Source organism: Neoarius graeffei, chromosome 8 (assembly GCF_027579695.1).
Source record: "Neoarius graeffei isolate fNeoGra1 chromosome 8, fNeoGra1.pri, whole genome shotgun sequence".
Classification (NCBI taxonomy): domain Eukaryota; kingdom Metazoa; phylum Chordata; class Actinopteri; order Siluriformes; family Ariidae; genus Neoarius; species Neoarius graeffei.
The window spans coordinates 92,763,565-92,776,600 of record NC_083576.1 but is presented as its reverse complement, the minus strand read 5'-3'; the positions used below and the strand labels follow the sequence as shown (position 1 = coordinate 92,776,600).

The following is a 13,036-nucleotide window of genomic DNA, read 5'->3' as shown; positions in this document are numbered from 1 at the left end:
GTGTGTTGTAAAGCGGTCAGTGGAGCTGTGCGTGTGTGTTGTAAAGCGGTCAGTGGAGCTGTGCGTGTGTGTTGTAAAGCGGTCAGAGGAGCTGTGCGTGTGTGTTGTAAAGCGGTCAGTGGAGCTGTGTGTGTTGTAAAGCGGTCAGTGGAGCTGTGTGTGTGTTGTAAAGCGGTCAGTGGAGCTGTGTGTGTGTGTTGTAAAGCGGTCAGTGGAGCTGTGTGTGTGTGTTGTAAAGCGGTCAGTGGAGCTGTGTGTGTGTGTTGTAAAGCGGTCAGTGGAGCTGTGTGTGTGTGTTGTAAAGCGGTCAGTGGAGCTGTGTGTGTTGTAAAGCGGTCAGTGGAGCTGTGTGTGTTGTAAAGCGGTCAGTGGAGCTGTGTGTGTTGTAAAGCGGTCAGTGGAGCTGTGTGTGAGTTGTAAAGCGGTCAGTGGAACTGTGTGTGAGTTGTAAAGCGGTCAGTGGAACTGTGTGTGAGTTGTAAAGCGGTCAGTGGAACTGTGCGTGTGTGTTGTAAAGCGGTCAGTGGAGCTGTGCGTGTGTGTTGTAAAGCGGTCAGTGGAGCTGTGCGTGTGTGTTGTAAAGCGGTCAGTGGAGCTGTGCGTGTGTGTTGTAAAGCGGTCAGTGGAGCTGTGCGTGTGTGTTGTAAAGCGGTCAGTGGAGCTGTGCGTGTGTGTTGTAAAGCGGTCAGTGGAGCTGTGCGTGTGTGTTGTAAAGCGGTCAGTGGAGCTGTGTGTGTTGTAAAGCGGTCAGTGGAGCTGTGTGTGTTGTAAAGCGGTCAGTGGAGCTGTGTGTGTTGTAAAGCGGTCAGTGGAGCTGTGTGTGTTGTAAAGCGGTCAGTGGAGCTGTGTGTGTTGTAAAGCGGTCAGTGGAGCTGTGTGTGAGTTGTAAAGCGGTCAGTGGAACTGTGTGTGAGTTGTAAAGCGGTCAGTGGAACTGTGCGTGTGTGTTGTAAAGCGGTCAGTGGAACTGTGCGTGTGTGTTGTAAAGCGGTCAGTGGAGCTGTGCGTGTGTGTTGTAAAGCGGTCAGTGGAGCTGTGCGTGTGTGTTGTAAAGCGGTCAGTGGAGCTGTGCGTGTGTGTTGTAAAGCGGTCAGTGGAGCTGTGCGTGTGTGTTGTAAAGCGGTCAGTGGAGCTGTGCGTGTGTGTTGTAAAGCGGTCAGTGGAGCTGTGCGTGTGTGTTGTAAAGCGGTCAGTGGAGCTGTGCGTGTGTGTTGTAAAGCGGTCAGTGGAGCTGTGCGTGTGTGTTGTAAAGCGGTCAGTGGAGCTGTGCGTGTGTGTTGTAAAGCGGTCAGTGGAGCTGTGCGTGTGTGTTGTAAAGCGGTCAGTGGAGCTGTGCGTGTGTGTTGTAAAGCGGTCAGTGGAGCTGTGCGTGTGTGTTGTAAAGCGGTCAGTGGAGCTGTGTGTGTGTGTTGTAAAGCGGTCAGTGGAGCTGTGTGTGTGTGTTGTAAAGCGGTCAGTGGAGCTGTGTGTGTGTGTTGTAAAGCGGTCAGTGGAGCTGTGTGTGTGTGTTGTAAAGCGGTCAGTGGAGCTGTGTGTGTGTGTTGTAAAGCGGTCAGTGGAGCTGTGTGTGTGTGTTGTAAAGCGGTCAGTGGAGCTGTGTGTGTGTGTTGTAAAGCGGTCAGTGGAGCTGTGTGTGTGTGTTGTAAAGCGGTCAGTGGAGCTGTGTGTGTGTGTTGTAAAGCGGTCAGTGGAGCTGTGTGTGTGTGTTGTAAAGCGGTCAGTGGAGCTGTGTGTGTGTGTTGTAAAGCGGTCAGTGGAGCTGTGTGTGTGTGTTGTAAAGCGGTCAGTGGAGCTGTGTGTGTGTGTTGTAAAGCGGTCAGTGGAGCTGTGTGTGTGTGTTGTAAAGCGGTCAGTGGAGCTGTGTGTGTGTGTTGTAAAGCGGTCAGTGGAGCTGTGTGTGTGTGTTGTAAAGCGGTCAGTGGAGCTGTGTGTGTGTGTTGTAAAGCGGTCAGTGGAGCTGTGTGTGTGTGTTGTAAAGCGGTCAGTGGAGCTGTGTGTGTGTGTTGTAAAGCGGTCAGTGGAGCTGTGTGTGTGTGTTGTAAAGCGGTCAGTGGAGCTGTGTGTGTGTGTTGTAAAGCGGTCAGTGGAGCTGTGTGTGTGTGTTGTAAAGCGGTCAGTGGAGCTGTGTGTGTGTGTTGTAAAGCGGTCAGTGGAGCTGTGTGTGTGTGTTGTAAAGCGGTCAGTGGAGCTGTGTGTGTGTGTTGTAAAGCGGTCAGTGGAGCTGTGTGTGTGTGTTGTAAAGCGGTCAGTGGAGCTGTGTGTGTGTGTTGTAAAGCGGTCAGTGGAGCTGTGTGTGTGTGTTGTAAAGCGGTCAGTGGAGCTGTGTGTGTGTGTTGTAAAGCGGTCAGTGGAGCTGTGTGTGTGTGTTGTAAAGCGGTCAGTGGAGCTGTGTGTGTGTGTTGTAAAGCGGTCAGTGGAGCTGTGTGTGTGTGTTGTAAAGCGGTCAGTGGAGCTGTGTGTGTGTGTTGTAAAGCGGTCAGTGGAGCTGTGTGTGTGTGTTGTAAAGCGGTCAGTGGAGCTGTGTGTGTGTGTTGTAAAGCGGTCAGTGGAGCTGTGTGTGTGTGTTGTAAAGCGGTCAGTGGAGCTGTGTGTGTGTGTTGTAAAGCGGTCAGTGGAGCTGTGTGTGTGTGTTGTAAAGCGGTCAGTGGAGCTGTGTGTGTGTGTTGTAAAGCGGTCAGTGGAGCTGTGTGTGTGTGTTGTAAAGCGGTCAGTGGAGCTGTGTGTGTGTGTTGTAAAGCGGTCAGTGGAGCTGTGTGTGTTGTAAAGCGGTCAGTGGAGCTGTGTGTGTTGTAAAGCGGTCAGTGGAGCTGTGTATGAGTTGTAAAGCGGTCAGTGGAGCTGTGTGTGTGAGTTGTAAAGCGGTCAGTGGAGCTGTGTGTGTGTGTTGTAAAGCGGTCAGTGGAGCTGTGTGTGTGTGTTGTAAAGCGGTCAGTGGAGCTGTGTGTGTGTGTTGTAAAGCGGTCAGTGGAGCTGTGTATGAGTTGTAAAGCGGTCAGTGGAGCTGTGTGTGTGTGTGAGTTGTAAAGCGGTCAGTGGAGCTGTGTGTGTGTGTTGTAAAGCGGTCAGTGGAGCTGTGTGTGTGTGTTGTAAAGCGGTCAGTGGAGCTGTGTGTGTTGTAAAGCGGTCAGTGGAGCTGTGTGTGTTGTAAAGCGGTCAGTGGAGCTGTGTGTGTGTGTGAGTTGTAAAGCGGTCAGTGGAGCTGTGTGTGAGTTGTAAAGCGGTCAGTGGAGCTGTGTGTGTGTTGTAAAGCGGTCAGTGGAGCTGTGTGTATGAGTTGTAAAGCGGTCAGTGGAGCTGTGTGTATGAGTTGTAAAGCGGTCAGTGGAGCTGTGTGTGTGTTGTAAAGCGGTCAGTGGAGCTGTGTGTATGAGTTGTAAAGCGGTCAGTGGAGCTGTGTGTGTGAGTTGTAAAGCGGTCAGTGGAGCTGTGTGTGAGAGTTGTAAAGCGGTCAGTGGAGCTGTGTGTGTGAGTTGTAAAGCGGTCAGTGGAGCTGTGTGTATGAGTTGTAAAGCGGTCAGTGGAGCTGTGTGTATGAGTTGTAAAGCGGTCAGTGGAGCTGTGTGTGTGTGAGAATGTGAGTTGTAAAGCTGTCAGTGGAGCTGTGTGTGTGTGTGTGTTGTAAAGCGGTCAGTGTTGGTGTGTGTGTGTGTGAGAGAGGTGTGTGTGTTGTAAAGCGGTCAGTGGAGCTGTGTGTGTGTGTTGTAAAGCGGTCAGTGGAGCTGTGTGTGTGTGAGTTGTAAAGCGGTCAGTGGAGCTGTGTGTGTGTGAGTTGTAAAGCGGTCAGTGGAGCTGTGTGTGTGTGAGTTGTAAAGCGGTCAGTGGAGCTGTGTGTGTGTGAGTTGTAAAGCGGTCAGTGGAGCTGTGTGTGTGTGAGTTGTAAAGCGGTCAGTGGAGCTGTGTGTGTGTGAGTTGTAAAGCGGTCAGTGGAGCTGTGTGTGTGTGAGTTGTAAAGCGGTCAGTGGAGCTGTGTGTGTGTGAGTTGTAAAGCGGTCAGTGGAGCTGTGTGTGTGTGAGTTGTAAAGCGGTCAGTGGAGCTGTGTGTGTGTGTGAGTTGTAAAGCGGTCAGTGGAGCTGTGTGTGTGTGTGAGTTGTAAAGCGGTCAGTGGAGCTGTGTGTGTGTGTGAGTTGTAAAGCGGTCAGTGGAGCTGTGTGTGTGTGAGTTGTAAAGCGGTCAGTGGAGCTGTGTGTGTGTGTGAGTTGTAAAGCGGTCAGTGGAGCTGTGTGTGTGTGTGAGTTGTAAAGCGGTCAGTGGAGCTGTGTGTGTGTGTGAGTTGTAAAGCGGTCAGTGGAGCTGTGTGTGTGTGAGTTGTAAAGCGGTCAGTGGAGCTGTGTGTGTGTGTGAGTTGTAAAGCGGTCAGTGGAGCTGTGTGTGTGTGTGAGTTGTAAAGCGGTCAGTGGAGCTGTGTGTGTGTGTGAGTTGTAAAGCGGTCAGTGGAGCTGTGTGTGTGTGTGAGTTGTAAAGCGGTCAGTGGAGCTGTGTGTGTGTGTGAGTTGTAAAGCGGTCAGTGGAGCTGTGTGTGTGTGTGAGTTGTAAAGCGGTCAGTGGAGCTGTGTGTGTGTGTGAGTTGTAAAGCAGTCAGTGGAGCTGTGTGTGTGTGTGAGAGAGAGAGAGAGTTGTAAAGCGGTCAGTGGAGCTGTGTGTGTTGTAAAGCGGTCAGTGGAGCTGTGCGTCTGAGTTGTAAAGCGGTCAGTGGAGCTGTGCGTGTGAGTTGTAAAGCGGTCAGTAGAGCTGTGCGTGTGAGTTGTAAAGCGGTCAGTGGAGCTGTGCGTGTGAGTTGTAAAGCGGTCAGTGGAGCTGTGCGTGTGAGTTGTAAAGCGGTCAGTGGAGCTGTGCGTGTGAGTTGTAAAGCGGTCAGTGGAGCTGTGCGTGTGAGTTGTAAAGCGGTCAGTGGAGCTGTGCGTGTGAGTTGTAAAGCGGTCAGTGGAGCTCTGTGTGTGTGAGTTGTAAAGCGGTCAGTGGAGCTGTGTGTGTGAGTTGTAAAGCGGTCAGTGTTGCTGTGTGTGTGTTGTAAAGCGGTCAGTGGAGCTGTGTATGTGTTGTAAAGCGGTCAGTGGAGCTGTGTGTGTGTTGTAAAGCGGTCAGTGGAGCTGTGTGTGAGTTGTAAAGCAGTCAGTGGAGCTGTGTGTGTGTGAGAGAGAGAGAGAGTTGTAAAGCGGTCAGTGGAGCTGTGTGTGTGTCTAAGTTGTAAAGCGGTCAGTGGAGCTGTGTGTGTTGTAAAGCGGTCAGTGGAGCTGTGTGTCTGAGTTGTAAAGCGGTCAGTGGAGCTGTGCGTCTGAGTTGTAAAGCGGTCAGTGGAGCTGTGCGTCTGAGTTGTAAAGCGGTCAGTGGAGCTGTGTGTGTGTGTGAGTTGTAAAGCGGTCAGTGGAGCTGTGCGTGTGAGTTGTAAAGCGGTCAGTGGAGCTGTGCGTGTGAGTTGTAAAGCGGTCAGTGGAGCTGTGTGTGTGTGTGAGTTGTAAAGCGGTCAGTGGAGCTGTGCGTGTGAGTTGTAAAGCGGTCAGTGGAGCTGTGCGTGTGAGTTGTAAAGCGGTCAGTGGAGCTGTGCGTGTGAGTTGTAAAGCGGTCAGTGGAGCTGTGCGTGTGAGTTGTAAAGCGGTCAGTGGAGCTGTGTGTGTGTGAGTTGTAAAGCGGTCAGTGGAGCTGTGTGTGTGTGTGAGTTGTAAAGCGGTCAGTGGAGCTGTGTGTGTGTGTGAGTTGTAAAGCGGTCAGTGGAGCTGTGTGTGTGTGTGAGTTGTAAAGCGGTCAGTGGAGCTGTGTGTGTGTGAGTTGTAAAGCGGTCAGTGGAGCTGTGTGTGTGTGTGAGTTGTAAAGCGGTCAGTGGAGCTGTGTGTGTGTGTGAGTTGTAAAGCGGTCAGTGGAGCTGTGTGTGTGAGTTGTAAAGCGGTCAGTGGAGCTGTGTGTGTGAGTTGTAAAGCGGTCAGTGTTGCTGTGTGTGTGTTGTAAAGCGGTCAGTGGAGCTGTGCGTCTGAGTTGTAAAGCGGTCAGTGGAGCTGTGCGTCTGAGTTGTAAAGCGGTCAGTGGAGCTGTGCGTCTGAGTTGTAAAGCGGTCAGTGGAGCTGTGCGTCTGAGTTGTAAAGCGGTCAGTGGAGCTGTGCGTCTGAGTTGTAAAGCGGTCAGTGGAGCTGTGCGTCTGAGTTGTAAAGCGGTCAGTGGAGCTGTGCGTCTGAGTTGTAAAGCGGTCAGTGGAGCTGTGCGTGTGAGTTGTAAAGCGGTCAGTGGAGCTGTGCGTGTGAGTTGTAAAGCGGTCAGTGGAGCTGTGCGTGTGAGTTGTAAAGCGGTCAGTGGAGCTGTGCGTGTGAGTTGTAAAGCGGTCAGTGGAGCTGTGCGTGTGAGTTGTAAAGCGGTCAGTGGAGCTGTGCGTGTGAGTTGTAAAGCGGTCAGTGGAGCTGTGCGTGTGAGTTGTAAAGCGGTCAGTGGAGCTGTGCGTGTGAGTTGTAAAGCGGTCAGTGGAGCTGTGCGTGTGAGTTGTAAAGCGGTCAGTGGAGCTGTGCGTGTGAGTTGTAAAGCGGTCAGTGGAGCTGTGTGTGTGTGTGAGTTGTAAAGCGGTCAGTGGAGCTGTGTGTGTGTGTGAGTTGTAAAGCGGTCAGTGGAGCTGTGTGTGTGTGTGAGTTGTAAAGCGGTCAGTGGAGCTGTGTGTGTGTGTGTGAGTTGTAAAGCGGTCAGTGGAGCTGTGCGTGTGAGTTGTAAAGCGGTCAGTGGAGCTGTGCGTGTGAGTTGTAAAGCGGTCAGTGGAGCTGTGCGTGTGAGTTGTAAAGCGGTCAGTGGAGCTGTGCGTGTGTGTGTGTGAGTTGTAAAGCGGTCAGTGGAGCTGTGTGTGTGAGTTGTAAAGCGGTCAGTGTTGCTGTGTGTGTGTTGTAAAGCGGTCAGTGGAGCTGTGTATGTGTTGTAAAGCGGTCAGTGGAGCTGTGTATGTGTGTTGTAAAGCGGTCAGTGGAGCTGTGTGTGTGTGTGTGTTGTAAAGCGGTCAGTGGAGCTGTGTGTGTGTGTTGTAAAGCAGTCAGTGGAGCGGTGCGTGTGTGTTGTAAAGCAGTCAGTGGAGCTGTGCGTGTGTGTTGTAAAGCAGTCAGTGGAGCTGTGCGTGTGTGTTGTAAAGCAGTCAGTGGAGCTGTGCGTGTGTGTTGTAAAGCAGTCAGTGGAGCTGTGCGTGTGTGTCAGAGAGGTGTGTGTGAGTTGTAAAGCGGTCAGTGGAGCTGTGTGAGTTGTAAAGCGGTCAGTGGAGCTGTGTGTGTTGTAAAGCGGTCAGTGGAGCTGTGTGTGTTGTAAAGCGGTCAGTGGAGCTGTGTGTGTGTGTGAGTTGTAAAGCAGTCAGTGGAGCTGTGTGTGTGTGTGTGTGTGAGTTGTAAAGCAGTCAGTGGAGCTGTGTGTGTGTGTGTGTGTGTGAGTTGTAAAGCAGTCAGTGGAGCTGTGTGTGTGTGAGTTGTAAAGCAGTCAGTGGAGCTGTGTGTGTGTGTGAGTTGTAAAGCAGTCAGTGGAGCTGTGTGTGTGTGTGTGTGTGAGAGTTGTAAAGCAGTCAGTGGAGCTGTGTGTGTGTGAGTTGTAAAGCAGTCAGTGGAGCTGTGTGTGTGTGAGTTGTAAAGCAGTCAGTGGAGCTCTGTGTGTGTGAGTTGTAAAGCGGTCAGTGGAGCTGTGTGTGTGTGTGTGTGTGAGTTGTAAAGCAGTCAGTGGAGCTCTGTGTGTGTGAGTTGTAAAGCGGTCAGTGGAGCTGTGTGTGTGTGTGAGTTGTAAAGCAGTCAGTGGAGCTCTGTGTGTGTGAGTTGTAAAGCGGTCAGTGGAGCTGTGTGTGTGTGTGTGTGTGTGAGAGAGTGAGTTGTAAAGCGGTCAGTGGAGCTCTGTGTGTGTGAGTTGTAAAGCAGTCAGTGGAGCTGTGTGTGTGTGTGTGTGAGTTGTAAAGCAGTCAGTGGAGCTGTGTGTGTGTGTGTGTGAGTTGTAAAGCAGTCAGTGGAGCTGTGTGTGTGTGTGAGTTGTAAAGCAGTCAGTGGAGCTGTGTGTGTGTGTGAGTTGTAAAGCAGTCAGTGGAGCTGTGTGTGTGTGTGAGTTGTAAAGCAGTCAGTGGAGCTGTGTGTGTGTGTGAGTTGTAAAGCGGTCAGTGGAGCTCTGTGTGTGTGAGTTGTAAAGCGGTCAGTGGAGCTGTGCGTGTGAGTTGTAAAGCGGTCAGTGGAGCTGTGCGTGTGTGTGTGTGAGTTGTAAAGCGGTCAGTGGAGCTGTGTGTGTGTGTGAGTTGTAAAGCGGTCAGTGGAGCTCTGTGTGTGTGAGTTGTAAAGCGGTCAGTGGAGCTGTGTGTGTGAGTTGTAAAGCGGTCAGTGTTGCTGTGTGTGTTGTAAAGCGGTCAGTGGAGCTGTGTATGTGTTGTAAAGCGGTCAGTGGAGCTGTGTATGTGTTGTAAAGCGGTCAGTGGAGCTGTGTATGTGTTGTAAAGCGGTCAGTGGAGCTGTGTATGTGTGTTGTAAAGCGGTCAGTGGAGCTGTGTATGTGTGTTGTAAAGCGGTCAGTGGAGCTGTGTATGTGTGTTGTAAAGCGGTCAGTGGAGCTGTGTGTGTGTGTTGTAAAGCAGTCAGTGGAGCGGTGTGTGTGTGTTGTAAAGCAGTCAGTGGAGCTGTGCGTGTGTGTCAGAGAGGTGTGTGTGAGTTGTAAAGCGGTCAGTGGAGCTGTGTGTGAGTTGTAAAGCGGTCAGTGGAGCTGTGTGTGTGTGTGTGTGAGTTGTAAAGCGGTCAGTGGAGCTGTGTGTGTGTGTGAGTTGTAAAGCGGTCAGTGGAGCTGTGTGTGTGAGTTGTAAAGCGGTCAGTGTTGCTGTGTGTGTGTTGTAAAGCGGTCAGTGGAGCTGTGTATGTGTTGTAAAGCGGTCAGTGGAGCTGTGTATGTGTTGTAAAGCGGTCAGTGGAGCTGTGTATGTGTGTTGTAAAGCGGTCAGTGGAGCTGTGTGTGTGTGTGTGTGTGTGTGTTGTAAAGCGGTCAGTGGAGCTGTGTGTGTGTGTTGTAAAGCAGTCAGTGGAGCGGTGTGTGTGTGTTGTAAAGCAGTCAGTGGAGCTGTGCGTGTGTGTTGTAAAGCAGTCAGTGGAGCTGTGCGTGTGTGTTGTAAAGCAGTCAGTGGAGCTGTGCGTGTGTGTCAGAGAGGTGTGTGTGAGTTGTAAAGCGGTCAGTGGAGCTGTGTGTGTGTGAGTTGTAAAGCGGTCAGTGGAGCTGTGTGTGTTGTAAAGCGGTCAGTGGAGCTGTGTGTGTTGTAAAGCGGTCAGTGGAGCTGTGTGTGTTGTAAAGCGGTCAGTGGAGCTGTGTGTGTGTGTGAGTTGTAAAGCAGTCAGTGGAGCTGTGTGTGTGTGTGTGTGTGTGAGTTGTAAAGCAGTCAGTGGAGCTGTGTGTGTGTGAGTTGTAAAGCAGTCAGTGGAGCTGTGTGTGTGTGTGAGTTGTAAAGCAGTCAGTGGAGCTGTGTGTGTGTGAGAGTTGTAAAGCAGTCAGTGGAGCTGTGTGTGTGTGTGTGTGTGTGTGAGTTGTAAAGCAGTCAGTGGAGCTGTGTGTGTGTGAGTTGTAAAGCAGTCAGTGGAGCTGTGTGTGTGTGTGAGTTGTAAAGCAGTCAGTGGAGCTCTGTGTGTGTGAGTTGTAAAGCGGTCAGTGGAGCTCTGTGTGTGTGTGTGAGTTGTAAAGCAGTCAGTGGAGCTCTGTGTGTGTGAGTTGTAAAGCGGTCAGTGGAGCTGTGTGTGTGTGTGTGTGTGTGTGTGTGTGTGTGAGAGAGTGAGTTGTAAAGCGGTCAGTGGAGCTCTGTGTGTGTGTGAGTTGTAAAGCAGTCAGTGGAGCTGTGTGTGTGTGTGTGTGAGTTGTAAAGCAGTCAGTGGAGCTGTGTGTGTGTGTGAGTTGTAAAGCAGTCAGTGGAGCTGTGTGTGTGTGTGAGTTGTAAAGCAGTCAGTGGAGCTGTGTGTGTGTGTGAGTTGTAAAGCAGTCAGTGGAGCTCTGTGTGTGTGAGTTGTAAAGCGGTCAGTGGAGCTGTGCGTGTGAGTTGTAAAGCGGTCAGTGGAGCTGTGCGTGTGAGTTGTAAAGCGGTCAGTGGAGCTGTGCGTGTGAGTTGTAAAGCGGTCAGTGTTGCTGTGTGTGTGAGTTGTAAAGCGGTCAGTGTTGCTGTGTGTGTGTTGTAAAGCGGTCAGTGGAGCTGTGTATGTGTTGTAAAGCGGTCAGTGGAGCTGTGTATGTGTTGTAAAGCGGTCAGTGGAGCTGTGTATGTGTTGTAAAGCGGTCAGTGGAGCTGTGTATGTGTTGTAAAGCGGTCAGTGGAGCTGTGTATGTGTGTTGTAAAGCGGTCAGTGGAGCTGTGTGTGTGTGTGTGTGTGTGTTGTAAAGCGGTCAGTGGAGCTGTGTGTGTGTGTTGTAAAGCAGTCAGTGGAGCGGTGTGTGTGTGTTGTAAAGCGGTCAGTGGAGCGGTGTGTGTGTGTTGTAAAGCGGTCAGTGGAGCGGTGTGTGTGAGTTGTAAAGCGGTCAGTGGAGCTGTGTGTGTTGTAAAGCGGTCAGTGGAGCTGTGTGTGTTGTAAAGCGGTCAGTGGAGCTGTGTGTGTTGTAAAGCGGTCAGTGGAGCTGTGTGTGTTGTAAAGCGGTCAGTGGAGCTGTGTGTGTTGTAAAGCGGTCAGTGGAGCTGTGTGTGTTGTAAAGCGGTCAGTGGAGCTGTGTGTGTTGTAAAGCGGTCAGTGGAGCTGTGTGTGTTGTAAAGCGGTCAGTGGAGCTGTGTGTGTTGTAAAGCGGTCAGTGGAGCTGTGTGTGTTGTAAAGCGGTCAGTGGAGCTGTGTGTGTTGTAAAGCGGTCAGTGGAGCTGTGTGTGTTGTAAAGCGGTCAGTGGAGCTGTGTGTGTTGTAAAGCGGTCAGTGGAGCTGTGTGTGTTGTAAAGCGGTCAGTGGAGCTGTGTGTGTTGTAAAGCGGTCAGTGGAGCTGTGTGTGTTGTAAAGCGGTCAGTGGAGCTGTGTGTGTTGTAAAGCGGTCAGTGGAGCTGTGTGTGTTGTAAAGCGGTCAGTGGAGCTGTGTGTGTGTGTGTGAGTTGTAAAGCAGTCAGTGGAGCTGTGTGTGTGTGTGTGTGAGTTGTAAAGCAGTCAGTGGAGCTGTGTGTGTGTGTGAGTTGTAAAGCAGTCAGTGGAGCTGTGTGTGTGTGAGTTGTAAAGCAGTCAGTGGAGCTGTGTGTGTGTGAGTTGTAAAGCAGTCAGTGGAGCTGTGTGTGTGTGTGTGAGAGTTGTAAAGCAGTCAGTGGAGCTGTGTGTGTGAGTTGTAAAGCAGTCAGTGGAGCTGTGTGTGTGTGAGTTGTAAAGCAGTCAGTGGAGCTGTGTGTGTGTGTGAGTTGTAAAGCAGTCAGTGGAGCTGTGTGTGTGTGAGTTGTAAAGCGGTCAGTGGAGCTGTGTGTGTGTGTGAGTTGTAAAGCAGTCAGTGGAGCTCTGTGTGTGTGAGTTGTAAAGCGGTCAGTGGAGCTGTGTGTGTGAGTTGTAAAGCAGTCAGTGGAGCTGTGTGTGTGTGTGAGTTGTAAAGCAGTCAGTGGAGCTCTGTGTGTGTGAGTTGTAAAGCGGTCAGTGGAGCTGTGTGTGTGTGTGTGTGTGTGTGTGAGAGAGTGAGTTGTAAAGCGGTCAGTGGAGCTGTGTGTGTGTGTGAGTTGTAAAGCACTCAGTGGAGCTGTGTGTGTGTGTGAGTTGTAAAGCAGTCAGTGGAGCTGTGTGTGTGTGTGTGTGTGAGTTGTAAAGCAGTCAGTGGAGCTGTGTGTGTGTGTGTGTGAGTTGTAAAGCGGTCAGTGGAGCTGTGTGTGTGTGTGTGTGTGAGTTGTAAAGCGGTCAGTGGAGCTGTGTGTGTGTGTGTGTGAGTTGTAAAGCGGTCAGTGGAGCTGTGTGTGTGTGTGTGTGTGTGTGAGTTGTAAAGCAGTCAGTGGAGCTGTGTGTGTGTGTGTGTGTGAGTTGTAAAGCAGTCAGTGGAGCTGTGTGTGTGTGTGTGTGTGAGTTGTAAAGCAGTCAGTGGAGCTGTGTGTGTGTGAGTTGTAAAGCAGTCAGTGGAGCTGTGTGTGTGTGTGTGTGAGTTGTAAAGCAGTCAGTGGAGCTCTGTGTGTGTGTGAGTTGTAAAGCAGTCAGTGGAGCTCTGTGTGTGTGTGAGTTGTAAAGCGGTCAGTGGAGCTGTGTGTGTGTGTGTGTGTGTGAGAGAGAGAGACTCGGGCTGTGCTCGCTATCGCTGCAGCCTCAGCTGGCCCAATCCCCATCAGCTCTGCGCTCCCTGCAAACGCGCCCTACGCAGCGCGCGGAATAATAACACCGCGCGCCCTACACAGCCTCACCGGCAGCCATTCGGGATCGAGCCCAGGTTTCTCCAGCTCAGCGCGCTGGCACGCGGGGAAGTGAAGAGACTTGAATCCAAATGAAGCTGGGACTGGGAGCAGACTGGGAGCTGAGCTGAGACTGGGAGCAGACTGGGAGCTGAGCTGAGACTGGGAGCAGACTGGGAGCTGAGCTGAGACTGGGAGCAGACTGGGAGCTGAGCTGAGACTGGGAGCAGACTGGGAGCGACTCCACACACACACACTCTCTACAGTTGATCAGTGAGGGTGAACTGAAGAGCTGAAGGGGTTTGTGTGATGGAGACTGAACACCGGCCAAACTAGCTAAACATTTGCATTAGAAAGGAAGGAAAGGATACTCACTCTCTCTCTCTCTCTCTCTCTCTCTCTCCGGTCCCCGTTACGGCTCTGACAGGAACATACTCTTTATTTCAGTCCGGATAAAGTCTTCTTTAAACACCTCCAGCCCGCGTTTCCGTCTTTAAGCGACTGAGCGCAGAAAAACACCCAGGAAGTCTTTATGTCTCTCAGAGAACAGGGGCGGGACTTCAGAGTGAGTGACGCTGGAGTTGGCCAATCAGGACTGAGCTACCGTCATGCTAACGAGCGCGAGCTCCGAATGGGAGTCGAGCATGCGAGAAATGGGCGCGAGTTTGTCTCGTACAAAAAGCAGCCAATCGCTGACGGGGTGGGCGGGACTTCGGTTTTGAACGATGATAGCGCACGAGAACAATACAAGTGGGAAATGAGCATCCATCCATCCA

At 51.5% G+C, this 13,036-nt stretch overlaps 1 protein-coding gene across 1 annotated transcript in view; it reads right to left on the bottom strand.

Moving 5' to 3' along the window:
- Positions 1-12,788, bottom strand: part of enc2 (ectodermal-neural cortex 2) — a 98,734-nt gene extending 85,946 nt beyond the window's left edge. Inside the window, exon 1 of the mRNA XM_060928495.1 lies at positions 12,636-12,788. The gene's annotated coding sequence lies outside the window, so the exon portion shown is untranslated. The remainder of the gene's footprint in view (positions 1-12,635) is intronic.
- Positions 12,789-13,036: the final 248 nt, after the last annotated feature.